Source organism: Ursus arctos, unplaced genomic scaffold (genome assembly GCF_023065955.2).
Source record: "Ursus arctos isolate Adak ecotype North America unplaced genomic scaffold, UrsArc2.0 scaffold_48, whole genome shotgun sequence".
In the NCBI taxonomy this organism is placed as follows: Eukaryota; Metazoa; Chordata; class Mammalia; order Carnivora; family Ursidae; genus Ursus; species Ursus arctos.
This window is the reverse complement of record NW_026623065.1, coordinates 589,910-615,692: the sequence shown is the minus strand read 5'-3', so window position 1 is coordinate 615,692 and position 25,783 is coordinate 589,910. Positions and strand designations below refer to the sequence as shown.

The 25,783-nt window shown below is 47.2% G+C and overlaps 1 protein-coding gene and 1 long non-coding RNA gene across 2 annotated transcripts in view; one reads left to right on the top strand and one right to left on the bottom strand.

Annotated features, from left to right (window-relative positions):
• Window positions 1-892: 892 nt before the first annotated feature.
• On the bottom strand, window positions 893-5,279 carry LOC130542714 (uncharacterized). The gene is made up of 3 exons (XR_008957450.1): window positions 5,123-5,279; window positions 2,489-2,593; window positions 893-1,147 (listed from the first exon to the last, which is right to left on the bottom strand). It is a non-coding gene; the product is annotated as an uncharacterized LOC130542714 (long non-coding RNA).
• A 4,332-nt stretch (window positions 5,280-9,611) lies between these two features.
• The window catches only part of LOC125282196 (focal adhesion kinase 1-like), a 71,655-nt gene continuing 55,483 nt past the window's right edge, over window positions 9,612-25,783 (top strand). Inside the window, exon 1 of the mRNA XM_057306935.1 lies at window positions 9,612-25,097. The gene's annotated coding sequence lies outside the window, so the exon portion shown is untranslated. The remainder of the gene's footprint in view (window positions 25,098-25,783) is intronic.

Genomic DNA, 25,783 nt, shown 5'->3' with positions numbered 1-25,783 from the left:
GGGACCGTCAAAGGGATGGGTGTTTCAGGCACCCACTGAGCCCAGACTGTGCTCTGCCGCCCAGAGGGCCCGGGACCCCCTCCACAGCCTTCTTTGACTCATTTGCTTCTTCACATGAAGCCCCCCAGATGAAGCCCACCCACTGGAAATCAAGAGATCGGTGAGATCCCTGGTTTGGCAAATCCCTCCCCAGCCAGCACCCCTGTAGTCCCCCACCCTGCTCTGTGGAGGCAGCCAGCCCTGCTTCTGGACCCAAACCCCTGTCCCAGTTTTACTTGATCATTTCATCTGTCCTATGATCCAGCTCTAGGTGGATCCTTTCAAAGCTAGAGGAGGCTACGAAGATGTCACATCTAACAACCATTGGACATGCATGCTTAGGGTGTGCAGAGTGCCTATCTGACCCTCTGACTAGAACTGAGACCCAGACACTGTATCTCCTCTCTCCATTCACATTCCTAGTGCTTAATATACATTCTTGAACGACTACTTCCCAGCCCGCACTTTCCAAATCCTGAGTGGCCCGTGGGCTGGTCTGCCTGCTCCCAGTGTGCCCCTGAGCTGCTCACACAAAGGACAACTACCAGAACCATCTAGATGGAATCTCAGAAGTCCTTTGCACATGGGGAAACTGCCTGCTTTGCATTTCCTTTCGTCAACCCAGAAGGGCCACCGGCCTGTGAGGGTTGCACTTGAGAGCTTCTTGACCGGAGAGAGAGAACTATTAAGCAAGAAGATGCCCAGCACGTCCAGGAGCCCTTTCTACAGAGCCAAGCACCAGAGTAGCCCGTGCCATGTTTCCTCCCATGATTTCCTACAGTACCTGTATGAGGTTCATCCTCTTAACCACCCCAGTTTTCAGAAGAGGAAAGGGAAGGTCAGAGAGGGGTAGTGCCATTCCCGAGATGTACACCCAGTAGATGGGAGGCTCACCCTGTGCTGTGCATGGGGTGGGCACTCACCTATTGAACTGCTGGCCCAGGACCTGTGTGGCTGAAGTGAACATCTCGTACATGCAGAAGATCGTTGAGGTGGTTGAGATGCTCCCATCTGGGAAGGATGGCACCAGGGACTGTACGAAATGCTCCATTGTGCCTTCTCGGAGCCTCAGCATCGTCTGGGCCTCATCCAGGGACAGGGATGATTCCTTTTCCCACCAGGTAGAGAAGGGGGGTGTGGGGGGCAATGGAGTCAGCTTCAACACCACGAACCACCAGGATGATCAGGGTCTGGTGCTCAGACCAGAGAGTCCCATCCCTTCAGGAAGTTGTGCAAGAAAAGGGACTTGAGGGCCCACCCAGAAAAAGGCTCTAGGCTTGAAAGTACAATTGCCTTTAGGGGTGAAATGAGAAAGCATTGGTCACTTCAACACATCTTGTTAGCTGAGCCACCACAGCCTTTCTCTCTCTGAATAGGCTTTATTAAGAACTGTATGCCTTTGAGTCATCAGTCAACATCCCTACTGCAGACAGGAGAAAGCACAGGCTTAGCATCTCCAACGCTGCTCGAGATCATAGACGTTGGGCCTGAGAACTGTCCAGAGCATGGAATGCATGGCATTTCCCTAGGCTGCTGCGGCCTGCTCTGTTCCTCAGGTGGGGAGAAAGGTTCAGGGGAAATCCACCTTCCTCGGCAGGCCCCAGGGGAGCTGGTTGTTTCTAGTGTGGGTTCTGGCCTTGCCGTGATCATCTGTGGGTCCTGAGATTGGACATCAATTTGGACCTGTTCTCACCCCAGACCAGCATTGGATGTTGTTGTGGGCCGAGGCACCTGCTGCTTGTCAAGGGAGATGGAGTAGCTGAGCCTTTGGAGCAAGCAGCTCCTCAAAGAAGGCCTGGATTGAACTCTGAAAAGACAGAGTCCACTACCTGGGCCAGGAGGCATCAGAGGCCTTGCACCCAATCCGTGCTTGAAAGGCTGATTCACGGCGGCAGACAACCTCCCATACGGAGGTCCAAAAAGACATATGAGGACACAGCTTGTGACCCGGGGGACATACAATGAGTCGATGTGTTCTGAGAGGTGATACGTTACAGAGGAACATATAGAATGGCTTCATCCCACCGTTCCTTTTATGTTCAATCACCCTGTGTGGGGTGAGGATTCATAAGGCCTTGGACACGTTCTCCAAGGACAGTGGAGCTGGGTTCTACACAGGATGGCTGGGGTGAGTCAAGAAAATACTCAAAACAGTAGCAAAATGCAAAGACACTCATGGCTGCGGGAAAAGTCACACAAAACAGAATGAAACAGAATAACCCACGCCCCAAACTGCAAAAAACACGAACACTATTCTCTACCATTCCCACCTATGGGAAGAGTGTCTTCCTACCTTCTCCCACAGCTGGTGGTGGAGGTGTGGATACTGGGATGACTTTGTGGTTGGGCCTGCGGGGCACTCATGTGGAAACACCATGGGAGGGCCCCAGGTTTGTCCCCATATTTGTGTGGGGGCCCTGGGCGTGTGGAACCCTCTTCCCATTCTCACCTCAGAGCGGCACTGATCCTGGGTGGCCTGGTGCACCTGCCACTTGTCTAGGGCGTTGTAGTTGAAGTCCCAGACCAGCTCTTCGATGACCTCCTGGGTGCAGCTCTGAAAATGCAGTGCCCCATAGACATGAGGTCAAGAGACATTAGTGTCCTCCCGGGACATTGCCACAAGGGGCCACCCGCATTAGAAATCCTGTTCTCCAGTTGAGGCAAAAAGGGGCAGCTGAAAAGACATCGAGCAAGGAGGTAGCCGGATGAAACTCTAGAGCTCGTGATTAACATCGAGGTAGTTGAGCTTGGTCCCCAGTGCTCAGCTTCTCATCCTGCCTGCTATGACCTGGGGCGTGAACATGAAAGATGGGCCAGGCTTCCAACACCTGGCAGCTTCCTTCTGCCCAGGAAGGGTGTGTCCCACATCCTCTGTCCCCTTCTCTACACATAGACAACCAGCCCCCCACCCCAACACACACACAGGGACACACATAATGAGGGGCAAGAGGTGTGGGCCTGCTGAGGTGACATCACAGTTGTTGCCTGCTCTCCAGTGGGCTGCCCTGAGCTGCCTCGTGTTACCTGTTGGTGTCTCCTGCCACATGTCCAGAGGGCTCGGAAAAGCGGGCTGAGCCGACGTCTACAATTATTTGAAAGTCTCTCTCTCTGGGCTTGCCTGGGCCCAGAGACCCTGAAGGGAGGAAGGCAGCAAGAGAACATCTTGCTCTCTCGAATGTCTCCACCCAAGTGAGCTGGAGAGCAGGTTGTCTTTTGAATCTGGGTGCCCGGTTACCAGAGTTCTAAGTTCAGTTGGGACCTATCACAGAGGAAGTGAGGTCACTCTTTCAAGATTCTAATCCCTGGGACCATGTGTTCAGTCAGACCTATCCAGAGCCCCTTCTTGGCAGTTGACTCCTTAGCTTTCTCCCCCATGTCATCTCCTTAACTGGACACAATGAGCCAAAAAGGCCATAGCCACCACTCTCTGGAAATGGAACTAGGGTCCGAAGCTTCAGGAGGCAGAGCTGAATTCAGACCTTACGTTCTATGTTTCTTTGCGCACTTGTGTGTCCTATGTCATTGCGTCTCTCACGTAGTCCCCACTTTCCCAGCCTGCAGTGTGGGGATCAGGCTAGAATCTACTTCCTTGGGACATCCTCTGGTGTCTGTGGATAAGAGTATTTATTACATGTGTGGGGTGGTCCCCTGTGTATCTGAGGCACAATTTTCAAGATGGAAGAATTACAAGAAGGGGTGGGACTTGGCATGGAGGGCTGCTCAGAAGAGGCCTGGGTTCCAGCCCTGTAATACTGCAACTGTCACTTTCCCTCTTGGCCTCATTTTAAGGTGGGCACCATGATGGCCTGGAAAAGCAAGAAGATGCAGGCATTGTCATCCTCTATAGTAAAACCATGCAATTGTTTCCCGTTATATGAAGAACGAGACCCCTTTACCTCGTTTGGGTCTATGAGGGGAGCGGCTTTCACCATGGCTCCCAGGGATCCTGACCTGTGGTATAGGCATCAGACTGTAACCGCTAAGTGGTCAGTGACTGGCTTTTGACCCACAGGACATATTCAACGTGATGAAGTACCATGCCTAGAGCTTCTCTACATGTCATGCAAAGAGTTTCTCACTCCCTAGTTACTTTCCATCATGTTCCACTACTCACTCCTTCCCTTTCCCTTCTTCTTCTCTCTCTGAAGCAGAACCAAGCACCGATGTTTTGAGCTGCCATCTACAGAGGCTCACAGGACAGAGAACGGAGGCAGTGCCAAGGCCAAAAGACACACAGGAACTCAGGTTCTGAGTCCAGATGGCATCCTGAGTCACGTGAGCCAACTTATGACAAAATCCTCTTCCAGTATGGCCCTGGTCACAGCCGCAGCCACTGACACACCTTGAGCCTGGGGAACCATGCTAATTTGGGCCCGCATTCTTCACCCACAAATACTGTTAGAAATTAAAGCGATGCACCTGCACGTGCAGGGTATCAGGGCAATGCAGTCCCGGGGCAACTCTAGATAAGTAACAGTCTCCCAGGCCTCAGCATCTGTCCCTGCCTTCCTCCCTCCCCTCTGCTCTCCTCCTAGTGTCCCTGCAGCCACCCTGGCTGCCTTTTTCACTCCTCTGGCCAAACTGGCTTCTGTTATTGAGTGTCTGCAGCACAAGTCACTTCTTCCTGAAACGCTGCTCCCTGACGTGTGCAGGTCTAGCTCCCTTTGGTCAATCTGTTCTCAGCAACCTCAGCCTCAGTGAGGCCTTTCATATCTTTCCATGCAGTGACTCCCCAGCCTTCCTCCGTAGCACACTTCATTCCTAGTACAGAGCGCTTGCTCTTTTCTTTCACGTGCGTTCTCTTTGGAGCTTTGGTCCATGTGTAGACTGGGAGCTCCTAAAGCAAAGGAGCCCTAGGTAATTTCAGCTCTGCGCACGGGCCCAGCAAGATACCTGGCATAGGGCAGTGCTCAGTGTGTAGTTACTCAATGAATAATTGAGAAGATCTTGGAGCCCACCTCCCCTCTTAAGCACCTAGACTGCAGAATGCTACTAAAACTTTCAAGCTGTTTCTGGGCAGGGGCGACAACCACAATGGCCTCTGCCTGACTCTTCCTGCTCCAGTTCCTCCAGCAGAACTCACCAGGTACCATGGACAAGGAAGCGCCCTGCATCCAGCTCTCCAGCTCTGGTGGCACAGCCCCACGCAGGCACACCAGCAAAAAAAGCCATGCCTTTTCTCGGGGGTCCTCAACGCAGTGCCTTTGCAGAGTCACAGAGCAAAGGAGCAGGATCTCTTGGCTCCCTGGGCAGAGTAAAGGACCTCAGAACCCTCCCTTTCCTCCTTTTCTGTCCACTCCCATGGTGTCCTCTTTACGATTCCAGCACCCGCACCTCAGCCAGAAGAGTGCTTCTGCACCCACCCCTGTGTGTCTAAACGAGGAACTAAAGGTCTAATGCAGACGTGTCCCTGGGCCCCAGACACAGTGAACGCTCCTCAACATGACTAACCCACAGAAAAATGCAACCAAGAGCATCATGAGACATCACATCACATTGGCGGGAAGAGCGACCCTCCAAAAGTCGAGAGATAACAAATGCTGGTGAGGATGTGGAGCAAAGGGAATCCTTGGGCACCACTGGTGGTAATGCACATTGGTACTGTCACTATGCAGAACACTGTGGACGTCCCTCCAAAAATTAAAAAGAGAACTACCTGCACCTCCATGTTCAAGAAGCATTATTTTCAATAGCCAGGACACGGAAAACATCAGTGCCCTTTAGTGCTGAGTAGGGAAAGAAGTGGTACCTAGAGAATAGCATAGGAATCAGCCAGAAGAAAAGGATATCCCGCTAAGTGTGCTAACAGTACCGGACTTTGAAAGCATGATGCCAAGTGAAATAAGGGAGACAGGGCAAAGACTTTCTGTAGAGAAGCATAGAGAGAGAGAGAGATTGATCCTGTCTAGAGAGAGAGACAGAGAGCTATTTTTCCCTTCTCTGTGGAATCTGAGACAAAGAAGAGAAAAGGGGGAAGACTAACTCAGAAAAAGAGATCAGATTGAAGTAACCAGAAGCAGAGGGCGGAGGGGGTGCGGGAATTTAGTGAATGGTGAAAAGGTACAAATTCCAGTTTCAGATCAATAAGGAATAGGGATTTACAGTACACCCCAGGACTACAGTTCATTACTGCTCTATGGTGTATTTGAGAGGTGTGAGAAGAGCAAGTTCTGAGAGTTCTCATCACAAAGAAAAACCTCTCTTTCTTTTCTTTTCTCTTTTCTTTTCTCTTCTCTTCTTTTCTCTTCTCTTCTCTTTTCTTTTCTTTTCTTTCTCTTCACTTTAACCACAGTCAGAGGGTCAAAGGTAACACGCTGTACATATTCACGGGGAGAAAGGAGTACATAGGGACCTTCATTCAGTCGTTCAACAAACACTGGATTTAGCATGAGGTAATCCCCGTTCTTGGCTGGGTTCTGCCCAGAACTCCTGTGTCCCACACACCTCTGGTGCTGATTTGCTGATGCCCTGGGTGAGGCACTTCCTTGCCTCGGTTTCCCCCTTACGGTGACCATGCTGGCTGCCGACACTGTTAACAAGGATGCTGCGGGAAGGAGGAGGTGCCAGCCTCGGAGTGTGGGTTCCCGGGGGAGGGGGTGCAGGCCTTTCCCCTGTAATTTATTTCCAGCTCAGGTGCTTGTGAACTCCTCCCAATCGTCCTGCTGAAGTGTGTGCAATGTCTGTGGGTTGTCACACGCATTAATTATCTGCTGAAGGTTATAAAGTACCCCTCGCTTTGGCAAGATCACCCTAAAGAAAAGGGCTTTATCAACGTTGCCATTAAATGCAATCGCAGAGAGTGGAGAAGATGGAAAGGAAAATCGCTCAAGCCAAAGAATAAATGACATTTCAGAAAACGCAGAACAAGTGGATATGAAGATCAATTGGAACTTAAAGTAACGACATGTCCAATGACATAGTCGCAGATTCTGGATTGCTTCGGGCAAGAAAGGGGGACGGTACACACGGAGCCAGACAAGAGGCCCTGAGGCAGGGTGCAAAAGGTTTGATCCTGGGCAGTGTCTTAACCCTTCTGTGCCTCCGTTTTCTCATTCATGAAATGGGACAATATTCACACTGAACCGGAAAGTGATAATAAGAGAATACAACTTCATACGCCTGGCATCTACCAGGTGCTCACAAATCACAGCTGTCATCACGGAGAGTCAACGGCGGAGGAAGCGAGAGGTGGGCCCGGAATTCGCAGGTGCTCAGAACGCATTTCATTTCGTTGGACTAAAATGAAGCTTTGTTTTAAATGTCCCTGTCTCATTGTTTCCAGACTGTATGTCATCTCACCATGCAGCACATAGACCGTGCAATGCTGGTAAATATAACAGGCTCCCGCGGGGGGGGGGGGTGCTGATTTGTGGCGTGTGCCAGTCTCCATGGGGTGCATATTCCCACCGTGGCTGATTTCAAGCTCCCAGCCTGCCCTTACTGAACAGTCAGGAAGAGATGTCAGCGGCTCGTCACGTCATTTCCGTGGATTTCTGCTGTAAAGATACAACAGACGAGAGCGTAGATGATGGCAGTATGTAGTAAAGCCATCAGGAAATGATGAGTTTGGGATATTTATTACCTTTGTTCTTTTAAAGATTTTATTTATTCATTTGAGAGAGAGAGCAGGGGGAGGGGCAGAGGGAGAAGGAGAAGCAGACTCCCCTCTGAGTAGGGAGACCAATGCATGGATCCATCCCAGGACCCTCCTGGCTTGTGGTGAGGATCAAAGTGACGCCATAAAGATGAAAGTAGCCCTGCCCCTTCCTATCCATTTTTTTTTTTTTTAAGAACACAAATCAGATATTACTTCCTGCTTGAAACCCTCCTCAGGCTGCCTGCGGCCTAAAGAACAAACGCCAGGTTCCTAAGGATGCCTGAAGAAGCCCCTGGACGAGTGCATTTTTGCCCCTTCCACTTGGTGTCCTGGGTCTGCTCAGCTGCCCTAGGCCTGGTGACTCCCAGATCCCGGGGGTCCTCCTCTTCTTTCTGCAGCCCAGGGACCAGCACGCAGGCCCCACATCTGTCTACCTCCAGCCACCTCCCACAGCCTCTTTCAGGCCGTCTTTCAGGATTCAATCTAAGTACAGCCCAGCATTAGCTGTGATGCCACGGAACACATCCCTGATGTGAGCCTCACTCTCCTGTGTGCAGAGGGTCCCGGGACACCTAACTCCTCGGGGTGGGCAGGAAGCCTGGCGAAGACACGCGCGAGGACTCGGGCCAGGCCCCGGCCCACTGGGGGGCGCGACCCTGCGGGTTCCGGCCCTGGGGCTGGGCTGCAGGGCGGCGGGCTAGGGAGGCCCTGCAAAGGGGCCGCGTCCGGGCTGTGGGGGGCAGGGCAGCGGGTGGGAGGGCTTCCCCGAGGTCGGTCCAGCCCCGCCGGCCCAGAGTGCCGCCAGTGGGACCTCCGGGACCTCAGCTCGGCGGGCCGCGCCTCCCGGCCTCCGCCGAGGCTTCCCCAGACCCGGCCACCACAGGCTCGCTCAGTCCATTGCCGTCCTGAATGCCCCGCGCGACTGTCCGGCGCGGTCTCGGGACCGGAGCCCCGTGTTGTGCAGGGCATGCGCGGGCCACCGGGCGCATGCCCGGTCCTCCGGAGGGGGGGTGGGGGGGGCGGAAGCTCGGCGCGGGGACGCGGCCGGGCGCGCGCCGGGGCGGTGAAGCGCTCCTCAGCCGGTCGCCGCGCATGCGCGGCCCTCGCCTACGCAGCACGGCCAGAGGGCGCAAGCCCGCCGCTGCTGCTGCTGCTACTGCCGCCGCCGCAGCCGGCGCCGCCGCCGCCGGGACCGCCGCCGCCGCCGCCGGGAGCGCTGTGCGCCCGCGGCGTGAGGCGTTGGAGGGAGCGCCGCCCGTCGGTTCGCGGCGCCGCCTCGCAGTGGTCTGCCCTCGCCTCCCGGCGCCCCGCGCGGTACATGTGAGTGCGGGGAGGGGGCGGGGGCCGGGAAGCGGGCGGGTGGGCCGGCTCCTGGTGCTGGGGTTGGCAGGGCCGCGGCCCGCGGGCGGAGGGCCGAGCGGGGCTAACCAGCCGGTCCGCGCCGCGGATGAGGCGGAGACGGACCCCTCCCGCGCGCCGCTTGGGAGGCCGAGGATGTGGGGAGACCGGAGAAGTGGGGAGGACGAGGGAGGGGCCCGGGGAGGGCGGCACTCTGGGGAGGATCGGGGCGCGGGCGGGTCGGGAGATGTGGGACGGACTGGGGTTTCCGGGAGGACGGGGATGTGGGGAGGCCGCCGGGGGGACAGGAGAGGCCAGGGAAGGGGGACGAGGGGGCGTGTTCTGGGAGAACGGCTATGGGTGGAGGACGGACTTGTGGGGAGGTCGGCGTGCTCCGGCAGGGCAGGGGACGAGGGGAGGCCGGGGGCTCGGGTAAACGGGGAGGTTTGGGGGACATGAGAAGGCCTGGGGGGGTTCGTGAAAGATGGGGAAGTTGGTGGATTCGGGGGTCTCGGAGAGACGGAGGGGCTGGAGGCCGGAGCGCACAGGGAGGCCGGGGGCTTGGGGAGGCCAGCCGGCCTCCTTGGGAGCTGGCCAATTGCCTCAAAGACAAAAGGGGGGAGAGAGAAAGGAGGAGGAAGAGGGAAATCCTTGGGGACCTGGAGGGGGGAGAAGAGCCCTGACCCGATATGGGGACTCACTGGCCCTGCGGCAGGGAAGGGCGAGCCTCGAACCCGGATCCGGGCCAGCTCTTTCCCCGCAGCTGGCGCTCAACTTGCTGTGGCCCTGTGGTTTTTGGGGCGAAAGGCCTGGAGACCTCGTTGATTCATTGTGCCTCCAAGTTTACCTCTTCCCAACCCAGCCCCCAGCTCTGCTTCTGGCTTAGGTGGAAGAAGGACTTGTTGTTTCTTTCTCTCTCCTTTCCTTTCTTTTCTCAGGAGGAGGAGGAGGGGTGTGTGTGTTACTTGGTTTTATTTAATTGCAGGATTTAGCTTAATGCAGTAAGGGTAAAAAAATTTTTTTAGTCATTTCAACAGTGTCTCATTCTTGCATGGTTAGCCTGCAGCTGGGTTTTTGGCAGTGAGACTAAGATAATAGTAATGTAGTAATTATGGGAACTGGTTGAAATACATTCAAGCTGAAGGCGGTGTAAGGATTTGGGGATCTGTACATAAGACGACCAACGCTGGGATTCTTAGGTAGAATGTCAACATTTTCGTGGTTGGAAAAATAGGCCATTACTATTTGAAATGAAATACCAGAGCCTCACTCTTAATATTTTATTTGTAAAACTCATAATGGAAGCAGTCTTCTCTTGGAAATGTGTGAACTCTGGTCAGTTGTCTCATCTCTTGAAAACCTGAAAGGTGGATGAAGTGATGGAAAGATACATTGCAAATTAGCATTCACCTTATTTTTGTTGAGATCCAATGTAGGTGATTTTTTCATGCCATTGTGCTTTGGAGATAATTTTTAACATCCTGCAATATTTAAACACATGAAACTTCTGAAGAAAGTTTGCGTTCCGGTGTCTTTATGAGTACATTGTTTTCTCTTTGTGGCTGTCCTTGGAGGTGAAACACTGAATGAGCCTACCACTCGTGTCTTGAATACATTTGTGTGCTAAATGTTGTCGAAGCAGCAAGATCCCATGTTACACATTCTTTAAGTAATATCTTTCCGGTGATTATCATATACTCTGATTTAATAATGAAAACTGGGGAAAGATTGTTTAAAACCCATTGCTGTCTTTTAAAGGATCCCACAATCAACCTAAGACTTGAGTATATACACTGAATAAAAGGACCTACGCATTGTTCAGAGGTTATGATGCATCAAGAAGCAAGTCCTTGGATAAATAAAGACATTGAATCCAGAACTTAGTGTTTAAGGTTTGGGGCCAAGAGTCCTGGGGCAGAGCCCTACAGGAGAGAGGACTTCAGCCTCTTTTCAGGCCGGCGGTCCGCTGAAGGTGAGTCGTGATTAGGAGTGAAGCTCCATGAGTGCGATGGGGTGGAAGTGTCCGGTGAAACCAGAAGTTAGGAGCCACAGTGCAGATCATTAGAACATTTCTCACTAACATCGTTTCTCTAGCACTCCATGCCCATTGTTGGAAATTAGAGAACTTGACATCCCAATTCTTAAAATTGGGTTCTTCAGCAAGTCACATAACTTTTCTCGCTGGGAAGTTTGAGAAATTGTCTAAATAACAATTGTATTGTTAAAGCTATCCCCTTAAAAAAATGCTGATTAGTTCCCGCAGGAAAAATTATAGTGTCTTCTGTGTACTGTATATGTTCTATCGTGTAGTAAAGAGTCATTTTGAACATGACTCTTCTTTTTTGGATGTTAGTTTTGAGTTGCTACTTCTCTATCTCTAAAGATTTTATGGAAACCTTTTTTCCTGTATTTTTAAGTGTCTTAATTTTGAGAAAATACTTGTCTCAAGGGTAACACAGGAAAGATGAGAGTCAAAGTCTTAATATGTAAGTCTTTAACTTTTGAAAGTAAACATTTTCAGTTTAGACAGTTTTCGGCTAAAATCTTGTTTTAAATTTCAATATAATTAAAAATTCTATCGTTTGTGAAATGAGGGGTTTTTTTTGGCTTGTAAACCAGTAAAGTTTAGTTTCTGTAGTAGTTTATTTTGTCTTAAAGCTCGAGCTTAAGAACTTATTTCGTTACTGTATGTCCTTACTAAAATCCCTTAAATAATTAGCAAAATATTGCTGTGGGGGTCTTTGGGAATTTTTACTGATGCCTATAGAAATTATTTAAAATGCAAATTCTAAAAACTTGGGCAAAGTAAATGACCTTATTTGAGTGAATAGTAGTAAATTCCAGGAAGTTTGTGAGTGCAGTAAGCATTCAAATCTGAAGTCGCATCTCTGTCCTTAGACGGATCCTCGGTGGAAGAGGATGAGCGCGGTTCCAGCTCCTGTTTGGGTGTACCTGTGTTTCAGTGCCTCAGCCAGCTGCCTTAAGTAGTTGTTTTTTTATGTCTCTTCTGAAAACCATGTTTCGTAGTGGATTATTTAAACCGTTGATGGCTTTTTCTCTCTGCTAATATTTGTGCAAGGTTTTTTTTTTTTCTCTCTTCCATTTCATGACTACCAAAAGGCAACCTAGTGTAGGAGAAATGAAATTGCTGTCTACCACTTTGTGGCATTAATTTCTAGGAATGGTGCCAAATCTTACCATTCAGAACTACATAAATGTGTTTCTGATTATAAAGTACCAGAAGAACCCCCTCTCTTCCTGTCTGTAACAGTTGTATTGTTTTTTTTTGCTAGGCTCTATCATGGAAATAAAATTCAGATAGGCATATGTAATTCAACTTTCAGGATAGGTGAGATTTTTAGCAAATGCCGTTAATTATGGTCTGATTTGCATAAACACTAATGAAGTGGTTTTTAGAGGAAAGTATGAAATAGATGTTTTTGGCTGGGTGGCACTATTGCCACTTTTTAGCAGTTGAAAGCCTCCGAGAAGGGAACAAGTAGCATCGTCACAGAGTTTACTTATTTGTCAGGACATGAAGGTCTTTCCTTGCAAGCTTTGTATTGAACGAAACAAATTCTGCCTAGATCTTATTGATATACATTGGCATTTACTGTAAACTCATTTTTCAGAACAAGAAAAATGACCAAAGTCATACATGTGAATGTTATCCACTGATAGGGGAGGAGATGTAATGTTACTGCTACGTGTGGGGTATTGTGTGTTGTTGGTAGGTGTCACTACCTTTTTACCGATGAATTAAATCTGGGAGATGACACGTGCCAGACCTGAGGTGATTGCTTTCATGCTTTTTCTCCTTTATTCCTCCTGAGAACCATTGAATGTGCTATTGCTATCCTCATTTTTGCAGAGGAGACACTGGAAGTTTGGAGTTCGAGGAGCTTGCCGTGGGCCTCTTGGCCCACAAGGGGTAGGTCCTTGTTGGCTGGGCCTGCTGAACTCTCTGTGCAGCTTCTAGGACCAGACAGGACTAGAGCAGCAGTAGTCTCACAGATCTGAACCCAGCCTTCCGAAGGGGGAGTGAGTAGCATGCAGGTGTAAGTACCGTGTCTGGGAGAGTTGAAATAATTATATTTTCTGTTTGAATCTGACGCTTTCATATCATGAAGCTGTGATCTGGCCAACATGGTGTAGGTAAACATTTTAATGAACATACCAAAATTGTTTGTTTTAAGTTAATTTAAAATCAGTTAAATACAAATATATAATGCATAGTGCAGTGATTGACGCTTATTTGTTCAAGGTTGTGCTTTAGTAACCTCTACATTGTTACAGAGTTTTTTCATTGGTGACTTTTTTTGGGGGGGTGTCAGTGTTTATGAATATAGTTTTGTGGGAAGCAAGGTGTAATGTGAGGGAAAAGTAAATTGTAAATTTCTCATGCAGGTTTCATCCCCTTGTAGTAAATCCTAGAATTTATAATCTCTAACACATTGCTGCTCTATAAATGTTTCTGAAGTGAATGTGCTCGTTCTCGCCGATTTAGAATTTTCCATCGTGCTTTTAAGACTTGACGTACTCTGTCCTCCTTTATTTAGGGCCAGTGGACCAAAACCAAGGCTCAGAAGAACCTAAAAAGTTGTATCTATGGGCTGTCTGTGCCTAGGATCTCCTTTCTGCCTCCATTTTCTATCTTAAAAGTCCTGCCATCTGGTGCTTTGGATTGTGCTGTGAACGGTAGGTGCTTGTTGGGTCTACTTGTGACCAAAGCACCATGTGTTTGTCTTTGATGGACTGAAGAAAGAGCTGACGTGGTTTTATACATTCCATATTTGTAGTGCATTGTGTGTCTTTTTATAGAATTTAAGCAACACGAGGGCAGAAACTTTGTTTTACACACTATGGCATCCCCAGTGTCTGACACAATATTTATTGAATGAAAGAACCCAGGCTCATTCGTTGTTGGAGAACTGTTCCTGCATCAGTCAGCAGTCCACTGTTTTTTGTTTGCCTTGGTAAAGAACCTTACTTACAAACCAGGTAGGACTTGATACCAGGGAGAACTTGGATTATCTGTTTCTATCTTTGTCTGCTTTATTTTAGATTATAAATATCATGAAACTTGAGCTGCGGGAAAAAGGCATTTCTCTGTCCCTTTATGGTTTTCAAATGTTTTTTTCTAGAAATTAATTTTGTAGGAATTGGTCATGTGTTCGTTAGGACTCATTCTATATTCTGAAGACCTAGGAAGTTGGGATTTATAAAAGATCCTTGATGACTGGTCTAGAAGCTCTAATGTATCTTTTACTAATCAGTTGGATTCATCATGTACTTTACAAGGGTTTTACATTATGCCCTGAAACCATTTTTAAAAATGCATCTTCCCAGGGGCGCCTGGGTGGCTCAGTTGTGAAGCATCTGCCTTCGGCTCAGGGCATGATCCCAAGGTCCTGGGATCGAGCCCCACATCGGGCTCCCTGCTCCGCTGGCAGCCTGCTTCTTCCTCTCCCACTTCCCCTGCTTGTGTTACCTCTCTCGCTGGCTGTCTCTCTCTGTCAAATAAATAAATAAAATCTTAAAAAAAAATCCATCTTCCTAACACTGTAATGCCAGTTCCATGACACACCGGCCTTCCGATGATCTGCTTAGAGAGTCTTTTACGTTGTTGTTCAGAGTAAACGTTTTGAGCAACAGGTCACTTACCTTCACTCAGGCAAGAAAAGTCAGTATTTGGGTAAAAAAAAGAGTTTGTTCTTCCTCAGCAAGTTCCCCTTGGTCTTGCTTATTGCGAAGGGAAACACGTGCGTGCGCACACCACAGTAAACCAGTAAACTGGTTGTTTGCAGTGGTTCTCAAAGTACAACTGCATCACCATCACTTGGCCGGGTTAGAAATGCCTGTGCTCGTGCCCCACCTCTGACCTCCTGAATCAGACTCGGGGGGTGGGGCCCGCAGTCTGTTTGAACATGCTGTCCAGGAGCTTCTGTTGCATGCTAATGTCTGTCAACCACTACTTGAGAGTGTTTTAAGAGAAATGCAAGTCGTAGCAGGCAAAAAATCAGTCGTAAATGGCAGAGGCATGTGTTTGGCTTCTGACCACTTAGATTTGCTAGTGAGATTGCCTTCACTTCAGGACTCTTTTTCAGTATGTTTTTCAGGTTTTCTAGAGTCTTGGGAAGACCTCACAACTAATTTTGTTTAGGGATTTTGAATGTTTTATGCTGAGGTCATTAAATTCTTTTGAATCTTGGTTTGGATTTTAAAAAAATGATTTTGCATTGAAATAGCAATTTGTATGGCCCCTGGACTTGTGGTTTTTGGCAGATAGCAGGAAAGTGTGTATATGTGGGTGCTCAAGGCACGTGTTCCCTGGTGGTTTTGTTTTGGTGTTGAAAGATTGGCTTGCTTATATTACAGTCAGGATGATTTCCAAGTCTTGGGGTGACTACTAAAACAGTATTGTGTGAATTGATTCTATGCCTAGCATTAAAGTCATATCTAAATTTAATATGTATTGTTTTGCCTTTGTCCTTTATTTTTTCCCTAAGATCAGAGCTAGATAAAAGTTAGTGTTCAAAGATGGAATTGGTGATATGCTTACTTTCTACTATGTCTTATGCAGAGTTGGACGCACCTGAAGGCAAATAGAATATTGTGAGCTCAGGGACAGGGACTCTGTATTATCCTGTACGGATCTGTGGGTCCTTCACAGCTTCCTCCTCCTCCTATAGTGGGTTGGCCCTCAGTCATTGGTTTAATGATTGAAGAAGACTCTGTGCTCCTGCTGAGGGGGCCTTGTGATCTTGAAGTACATGAAGTTGTTACTAAGGTAGAGAAGAGAATTAGGGACAGACGGGTGGACTTAGGTTACCATAATGTGGACGCGAAGTACAAAGGATGTTTCCACGTACCTCTTCTGGCCCCCATCAGACTGAGTCAGTGGTGTAGCCCTGTGATGGAGAAAATAAAAGGAATGAGCTGGTGGGAAAAAGTGATCTGAAACAGTTTCTTTCTCCTTACATTGGTCAAGTGAAGTTAAAGTTCTAGTTTATAGTCAGTTATAGACTGTGACCCCACTAAATGTACATCAGAGCGCTTGGCCTGGAGCACCTCTCAGTGAGGGAGTCTCCTGTTGCTCCCCGCTGTGCTGGGAGGCTCCAGCCGCCCCCCAGTCTTCTCTCTAATGACTGCTTCAGCCCTGCTCTGGTCTTGTGTCAGTCGCCCCGCCCCGCCCCTTCTGGTGGTTTCTGCTGTGTTGCTGCCTTGTGGTTTTAAATAGCCTTTTCCTGGTTACAGTGAGGTTGCACATCTTTTTATACATTTACTGGCCATTCGGATGCACTGTTTTTCGAAGTGCCCATATTTTTCTATTAGGTTATTTTTAAATTGATTTGTAGACTATATATATTCAGAACACACATTCTTTGTTGGTTATGTATTTTGCTGCTGTCTCTTCCCACTTTGTCATATGCAGTTTCACTGACTCAGTGGTTTTTGTGTGTTGTTTTTTTTTTTTATGAATAGAAGTTCTTAAGTTTAATTAGTGCCATTTGTCAGTCTTTTCCTTTGTAAGCTTTTTGTGTCTTTCCCTGCCCTGAGGTCATGAACTAGTTCCTCATTTATTCTCTAAATGCTTTTATACTTGTGCTTTTAACCTTTAACTTTGTAATTCTCTCAGAATTGGTTTTGGTGCATAATCTGAAGAAGGAATCCAGCTTCATTAACCTGTGGACAGGCTAGTTGTCCGAACACCGTTCATTGAAAAGAGCATCTTTCCCCCAGCGCTCTGCAGTGCCCCTTTTCTTGGAAATGAAAGGTCCGTGTGTATGTGCATCTGTTTTGGACTTTCTTGAATTCCACTGGTACTGCCCAGTTTAAGTTGCTTCAATTATTTTAGTTTTATAACAGGTCTTATTGTGGAACTCTTCCCACTTGGTTCCTTTTTAAGCATACCTTGGCCCTCCTTGACCCTTTGCAGATCTGTATCTGTTTTAGAATCCCTTGCTGACTTGCAAGGAATTTCTTCCTGCTGTTGCTTGGAATGACGTCGAACGTGATCAGTGTGTGGAGAGTCGTTTCTTGGTTTGAGTTATTACAAATAAAGCCTTTGAATAATTTTGCTCAAGTCTTCATGTGACCATCGGCTTTTGTTTTTCCTGGAAATGGTTGGGTCTAGCACTGTAATGGCTGGATCCTGTGGTAGGCCTATGTTGGCTTTTTGAGAAAGTGTCAAACTCTGTCCTGGAATGGCTGAACCATTTCACATTCCTCCCAGCTTTGTGTGAGAGTTCCAGTCACGCTGGATCGTTGGGGCAACATTTGGTATGGTTAGTCTTTTAGCTTTTCAGCCATTCCGATAGGTGTGTAATGGTTTTTCTTTGTGGTTTTGCCACCTGTGTATCTTTTGGTGTTCAAATCTTTTGCCTATTAAATTTTTTTTCTTATTGGTGGGTTCTTTATATATTCTGGATACAAGTCTTTGTCAGATGTGTGCTGTGCTTTTCTCTCACGCTATGGTTTGTTTTTGCATTCTCTCTCTCTCTTTTAAAGATTTTATTTATTTATTCGAGGTAGGGAGAGAGAGCGGGATGGGGGAGGGGCCGAGGGAGAGGGAGCAGCGGACTCCCCGCTGAGCAGGGAGCCTGCTGCCTTTGGGACTCAATCCCAGCACCCTGAGATCATGACCTGAGCCCAAGGCAGACACTTAACTGACTGAGTCTCCCAGGTACCCCTGGACTGTGGTTTTTCAGTGTCGTAGTTAAGAAGTTGTTGCCTAATCCTAGGTCACAAAGGTTTTCTCCTTTATTTCCCTCCATCCCCCTCTAGAAAAGTTTCAGGTTTACATTTAGGTCTGTGATTCATTTTTATTTATGGTGTAGGATATTATTTGTAGGATTCTTAACTTAGTTCTGATTATTTGTAGGAGTCTATTGAGGCATAGAATGAAGATATAGCTCCTTCTGAGAGCTTTTTTTTTTTTTTTTTTTCTTTTTTGCTTCAACCAGTTTAAAGCAGGTTTAAGGCTTGAGGTATTTTGGACCGCCCAGTGCTGTGATTTTACTGGAGAGGTGACTCACCTCTGGTTTCTTTTATCTTGAGCTCTGTAGCCTTTAGGGCCCTGCTTCTGGAGGTAGTGTTTTTGGTTAAACACCCTAAGGGACCCAGCTTTTGATTCTTACTCCTCTTTCCCTGAATGGTTGTAAAAATGAAAGTTGAAAATTTTCAGAATTGGCAAATGACTGCAGGGCAGAGGTGGTTTCTGTGCTTGTTCATCTCTTTGGGTTCCTGATTTCACTTTAATTTTGGCCTGTTCTTTCCTTATTGTCTTGTCAGTTTCTGGTTGATTTTAAGATTTTAAAGTATTCTGTCCATCTTTTTTAGTCTTTTTCAGGGGAATGATTGGGCCAGATAACATAGCCTGTAGTTAAGGATACAGGGAAAAGTGTGTTTTATTTCACTGCAGTGTTTGGAGTCTAGACTTGGATCTGTGTCTCCTGTAGTCGTTGCTAGCTGTGTGTGGCTCTTTAAATTAAAATTAAATAAAATGAAAAGTTCTGTTTGACAGTCACACTAGCCCCAGTTTGGGTGCTCAGTATGCAGGTGTGGCTAGTGGCTACCACCTCGGACAGTGCAGAGATGGGACATTTTCATCGTCATGGAGCGTTCTCTTACACAGTGCTGGCCGGACTCTTGACTTTTTCCAAAGTCCGCCTAGAGCAGGAACAGCTAGACAGAGGATTGAGCCTCTTTGACAGGCGTATCATGGAGCCTGTCTCTAAGGTGGTGTGGGTTCTCAGACCGGTATAGGTGGGATCATGGGAGGCTGTGGTGCACTGAGTAGAAAACCACTAAGTACTGATATTTAATTTACAAATACCTGCCTAGTGCTTCCTTAGGGTGTCTGTTTCTTTCTTTCTTCTTTAATTTACAAAAAGTAGCAGTAATTTAAAAATTATCAAAATTAAATAGCGAGTCAAAAATTAAATTTTACCCTTAGCTAAAGTCTCAGGTATTAGTAATCAAAGATGTCTAGGTATCATAGTTTGTGTAGAGACGCAGGTCTTTTTAGTAGAAAGAGCATCTTAACTAGGAAACAGGAGGTTGAGGTACAAATACTGGTGCGTTGCCTTTAGTCACGTGACTTCTGATACTGTCTATATAAACTCTAGTATCTGTGATCTTTGAAGCTCTACGTGCAGTTACTATGTGGGATGGTGTACACATGTAAAGTGCCAGGACAGTTGACCCCTGAACAGTGCGGGCCGCCGGACCCTTCCCCATAGTTGAGAATCGGCAGTTAGCACATATTTTGTATGTGTATCATATACTGTATTATAAAAAGGTAAGTTAGAGAAAAGAGGATGTTGAGAAAATTATGAGAAACTACATTTACTATGCGGCATGTATCAAAAAAAATCTGTGTATACGTGGACCCAGTTGTTGAGGCGTCAACAGTATTAAATACCTGTCTTGTGCCTGGTGTAGTGTCAGCCCCCGGGGGCACAGACAGGAGGGGAGTGAGGCAGTCAGCGTGCAGTGTGATGCCTACAGTGATAGTGCCAGAGCAGAGTGCTCTGAGGACCTGGAGGGCATGTCCCCGTCACGGTCACGCTCAGAGGTCAGCAAACTTTCTCTGTTAAAGGTCAGATAGTAAACATTTCAGGCTTTGTAGGCCACATAGGGCCTGTCACATAGCTGCCTTTTTTTTTTTTTAAACAACCTTTAAAAGGGTAAAAACCTTGATTAGCCCAGAACCATACAGAAACTGGCTGTGGACCAGATGCCGTGACCTCTGCAGGTCTGGCTGTCTGCAGGGATCTGTAGAAAGAGAGTGGAAGGTGGGAAGCAGGCAGGGCCTCGTGGAGGACATGCCCGCTCTAACGGTGCAGAGGTGGGAGAGGCTGGGGTCTGTGAGACTGGATGTTTTTACTCGTGTTTAGGAGTACAGAAAGGGTTGGGTCGAGAAGGAGGTAGGGTTGATACTATTGACAAGATCAGAGCAGCGTGTGGTTGATTCTGACGGGAGCAGATTCCTATGGCAAGCGGGTGGTTAACTAGTACAAGGGTCGGTCAAGGAGCTGTTGCAGTCATGCGCTTCAGAAGGGAGAGGAGCCAAGCCTTTGTCATTAAGGGAATGGCTGCCCGGTGTCTGTCGCCCAGCTAGTAAAGTGATGGGCAAAGTTCAGATGGTCCAATCTAACAGCCTGTGTCCTTTTAATTCTACAATTACGTTGTACACACAAGTGAAGAAGGCCTTAATTAAGGGCGTGACTGAGGAACTGGAGAGAGGGTGATTTGAAGCCTGTTTCTCAGCCAGTCTCCAGGCTCTGACCTGGGAAATGAAGAGCCAGGGCTGAGAGAGGGGGCGTCCAGAGCAATTCCAGGATGGCTCCCAGATTTCTCCCTTGGTGAAAAGTCCATGAAGATCTTTTTGTTTTTAAGTGCTTACTGATCAGACTGTTTGTTGCTTAAGGAGGAAATGCTGTCTCCTAGGTCCATGAACCCCAGAAGCGGTACGCAGAATTGTGTGTATGCACATGAGCTGTTTTCCTGGGGTAGGATGCTTGGGCTTTCGTCCCATTATCAAAAGTGAGCCCAGCCCAAGGCGGGGGCACTCCTTGTTATTGGACTGTGGATGTCTGACACTCTGCCCGGGTGTGAGGCTGTAAGGGAAAGCTAAGCATCCAAATCACAGGACTGTTACTGTAAGTGTCATACATCCCAGACCGCTACATAAAACACAGGCCCATGAAGCTGTCACCTGAGCCCAACTGTACCAACCGAGGTCTACCAGCCAGCAGTGCAGATGTCTCCCCTGGCCTCCGAGAGACAAAACAAGGCCCGGTTTTTGTACATAGAAGGCCAGCCAGGAGAGTTTGGGACTCTCGTTGGCATGGATGTTTCAACATGCTGTTGTACATGAGATGAAGCTAAAGTTTATAAACTATTAGGAATATCTTAACAGTCCCATGGCTCTGAGAGATGGACCAGTGTCACTTTTAGTTGGCTGTGTTAGTTCCAAAAAGGAGTGTAGTTTTTCTGTCCGCTCAGAAGTGCGTTGATAGTTAATAGTTGTAAGACAGTACCTAACTCGTCCTGTTACAGTTAGCTCTTCCGTGAACAGATGCAGGAGGAACTGGGCAGCTGGTGGTTTATGTTCGCACCAGGCAGATGAATGTGGTGTCCTGGAGTCTAAACTGGATTGGTTCGTGTTTGACATTAGCGTTATATGTAATTTAGGAATTACAGACTCTAGATTATAGCAGTCCGTGCAGAGATTTGCTGTTTTTGGTGATATATGGCTGCCCTATAGAAGTTGAGGCTTAGAGGGGAGCGTTTGGAAATGGGTTTATGTCTGAGAAAGTTTCCCTTTTCCTGTTGACAGGACTGTGACCTCCATTAAGGGCCAAGTGTCATGAATGGCAAAGATCTAAGAAATGATGGAATTCAGTGGTGGTGTAGACGTTAGAAGTGAAAACCCCTAGGCTGTTTAAAATATCACCCTTAAGATTTCAGGCTGGGGATAATTGTGATTCCAGTGTAGGTAAAAAGTTTGGCGTCTCCTTGGCTGTGTCATGGCAAAAAAAAGCTTTGCTTTCTGCTTTGGGAAAAATACATTAGTTGTGTCCTAAGGAATTGACTTGATAAAAGAGGTAGCAGGAGTAACTTAGTTTAAATGCAAGTTGTCTACATATGAATTAATTTTTGTCGGGTGACGGTTGATGATTTGGTTGGTGAAGAGTTGATGTTTGATTTTCGTCTTTGAGTCTGCCCTTTCAACTATTTCATTGGAAATTCTAAACTTTTCCACTGGGTGTTTGCCTCCTTTATTTTTATTGTTTTAGGTAGTCTAGGGTTTTAGAGGTTGATCTAAATTTAGGGATCAGCTGGTCCGGGGCTCCCACTGTAGAGAGGAAGAAATAACAGGGTAAGGCTCCTTGGGTAAATGGCTCCTTGATACTGACAGAGGAGAACTCTCAAGATTCTCTCAGCTGTCTTGACCTTTAGCTCACGGGTGATCTTTTTAGTAGATGAGAAGGGTATGAAGACAGCTTCTAAAACTCAGGTTTCCTATTAACTGTCAGGAGATTGAAAAAAATGGATGTAATTGAAAAATGGGTGAGAAATGGACACCGTTGAATCCGTTGTTCACACTGTATCCAAGTAACTTGTGGTTTGCATTCAGTCATTTATTTCTACATTGTCTTGGATATTTGAGGAATGACAAAACAAATCTCACACGTGTATATAGTCTAAGTTTTAGAAGACTAATAATGCCAGTTGTTCTCACTTCTCTACCAGATTTAGAGCATTGTCCTGAGTCACTCTTGACTCTTGAGCATCTTGTCCTGATGGGGATTCATTAAAAAGAAGACAGTCCTGGGGTGCCTAGCTGGCCCAGTGGGTGGAGCATGTGGTTCTTAATCTTGGGGTTGTGAGTTTGAGCCCCACGTTGTGTGTAGAGATTATATAAGTGAGTAAGTAAGTAAGTAAATTAAAAAAAAAAAAAAGACGGTCACTGCCTCAGGAAGCTTTTGGGTACGTCAGTGGTCCTGAAAGTAGTGTATGTAAGAATCACCAAGGAGAGTATATGAGAGATGCAGGCAGGGGGGCCTGGTGCCTTAGTCAGTTAAGCGTCCTACTCTTGTTTTGGGCTTAGGTCATGATCTCAGGGTCATAAGATCCAGCCCTGTGTCAGGCTCTGTGCTCAGTGTGGAGTCTCCTTTCCTGCCCCACCGCCTCGTGATCTGGCTTTTTCTTTCTCAAAAAAAAAATTTTTTTTAATGCAAATGCCTGGTGTTATCCCACAGAGATGTTGGATGATCATTGCTGATGTGGACGCCTGTCACCTGCATTTTATTTATTTTTTATTTTATTTTAGTTTATTTGTTTTTTAAAGATTTTATTTATTTATTCGACAGAGACAGAGACAGCCAGCGAGAGAGGGAACACAAGCAGGGGGAGTGGGAGAGGAAGTAGCAGACTCCCAGCAGAGGAGCCTGATGTGGGGCTTGATCCCATAATGCTGGGATCACGCCCTGAGCAGAAGGCAGACGCTTAACCGCTGTGCCACCCAGGCGCCCCTGTCACCTGCATTTTAAACTAGCATCTCCTCGTGCTGAAAGAACACTGCTGTAGTGTTGCTGTAAGGACGTTGTAAATCATCAGGACCTAGAGTTTGGGAGGCCCCCAAGACTACCTGCAGGTTCCGTGGTTCACTAGAAGGACTTAGAGAACTGCGAGAAGCCATTATCCTCATGGTTATGGTTTATTACAGGGCAAGGATGCGGACAGAAGTCAGTGAAGGAAAGGCACACCGGGCGAAGTCCAGGGAAGACCAAGCATGAGCTTCTAGTTGTCCTCTCGCAGTGCAGGTGTGCTGACTTCTCCCAGCACCGATGCTGCCAACCAGGGAAGCTCACCTGAGCCTTGGTGTCCAGGATATGTATTGGGGGTTGTCCCATAGGCACTGCCTACATGGCTGAGTTTAGTCTCCAGTCCCTCTGGAGATCAAACTGGTGTCGTGTGTGGCGCAAGGCTCCACCAGAAATCAAATTGTTAGCATGGACTGTCTGGTGTGGCCGAAGGCCCCCAGCTAAACAAAGACCGCCTTATCAGGCAGGGGATTCCAAAGGCTCAGAGGTGACTTCCCAGGAGCTGGGCAATGGCCAAATCTTCCCTGGGGCAAGCTTAATCCTTTCCTGCATACAGCCTAGAAAGTAAATTGTTATTCCTGTCATTACTAGGGAGTTCAAGAAATTACTGCTTTTGGGGCGCCTGGGTAGCGCAGTCCTTAAGCATCTGCCTCCGGCTCAGGGTGTGATCCCGGCGTTCCGGGATCGAGTCCCACATCGGGCTCCTCCGCTGGGAGCCTGCTTCTTCCTCTCCCACTCGCCTGCTGTGTTCTCTCTGTCACATAAATAAATAAAATCTTCCAAAAAAAAAGAAAAGAAATTACTGCTTGTAGGTAGAAGATACATTGCAACCACATGTAGTGTAATTTGCCACAAAACTAAAATACCAGAATTTCTGCACCCAAGTGAAGATGTCTCCAGAAGTGTGTCATACTTGACACCTGTCGTAATGTTTTCATCAAGAATTTGAGTAAAGAACAGGAGTTAATGCTGGGAGACCGTTCATTTTTAGAATCAGGATTTGAAAATACTTTGACAGGTTGTAATGAAGTGCTAAAATCAACAAGGTAAAATTTATAAGGAATAAAGGTAAAATGACAGACTTAAGTTAAAAAGAAAAAAACAGCTGAGAAGTTAAAGATATGTGGTATGTGCCTTAGCTGTACCTGTGGTCAGAAGATCTGGGGAAGATGACTGAAACGGATCGGCAGGCTTCTTTGTGAAGGGGCAGATGGTAGATATTTTAGGTTTTGCAGACTAAGAGGCAAAATGAAGGATATTATGTAAGTACTTACATAACAGGAGAGAACACTAATATCTATAAAATTTTTATTGACAGAATTTCAAATAATAGTTGAGTATGTATATATATTTTAATACAGGTCTAATAAGAATGGAATTTTTTTTCGGGGGAGGGTTGGATAACATGTTTTGTAATTGGAGCTCACAGGTAGTGTTCCGTATCATCACAACCAATGACAAACGTTCAGTCTCGGGGCTGATCGTCACGGAAGGTTACAGATGTCATCTCTGACAGTGTCTGCATACTCGTAGGTGCTCTTGCACACTGATACCAGTTCGGGAGCATATCATTTCAGTTTAGTGTATTCATCGTTTGGCAGACATCGATAGAATTCCACTAGATTCTTTTTGATGTTTGCCTTTCCGCACGTCATTACAGCGCAGATTCCTCTCTCCGATGGATGGTCTGATGGAAGTGCCTCAGTTGCTCGGTGAAGTGGGTTTGAGATACGTGAATTTTCATTGTACTTGCATTGAGGTTTGAGAAATGCCGCTGGAACTGTAGTTTGAGCTCAAAACACATCTGCTACACGTTTGTGTGGGGACATAAATCCACTTCTCTCTTTAACTTTTAATTTTTTTCATTTTTAATTAGCCGCTATGCCCAGCGTGGGGCGTGAACTCCACCCTGAGGTCAGGAGTTGCACGCTCCTCCGAGTGAGTCAGCAGGCGCTGCTCTAACTTGTGGCGGCGGGGGAGCCGTGTGGCCGCGTCGGACGTTGCTTGTGAGTAAGATGCTTGCAGCCACTGAAATGCCTTCACTGCCCGAAGTCCCTCATATGAGCGCTGCTGTGCCTTGTCAATTTAGGCTGAGCTCATGAAGAAATGTTAACATGTAGGAGCAAAAGCTAATTTCCGAAGCAATTCAGTGTTTGGTAATAGTGATGAGTAAAGGGGGGGGTCTTTTTCAAGTAGATTTCAGTCTTGGCTCTGCGGTTGAAAAGTCACAACAGAGCCTTGCACAAACCATTGAACTGCAGTGTGGTAGGACAAGTCAGGCTATTTCATGAGGTTGCCGTTGGTACTACTGGCTCAGTAACACATGATGGGTTCGAATACTTTCCAGAAAGCTCCTGCTCATGAATGATAGACTGAATAACCATAGTTTAAATGCTTTAAGCAACTTATATTTTCATCATTGTAAATTTTCCAGCTAACCCTTTTTCTGCTCTGCAGATATTTTTACTGTCATCAGTTATAATGTGTCTTAGCAGATTCTACTCCAGGTTGTATTAAATCAGGGTTTTCTTAATATCTTTAAAAGTGTTCTCACCAGCAGTTCCACACTGACTGCCCTCAGAGGCCCCTTCTTCAGTCCCATTGACCCCTTGAACAAACAGCCTAGCAGTGTGGGGAACACCTGTTGGCTCAGTCCTTCGCCTCGTTCCTTCACTGACTCTCTGTTGTCATC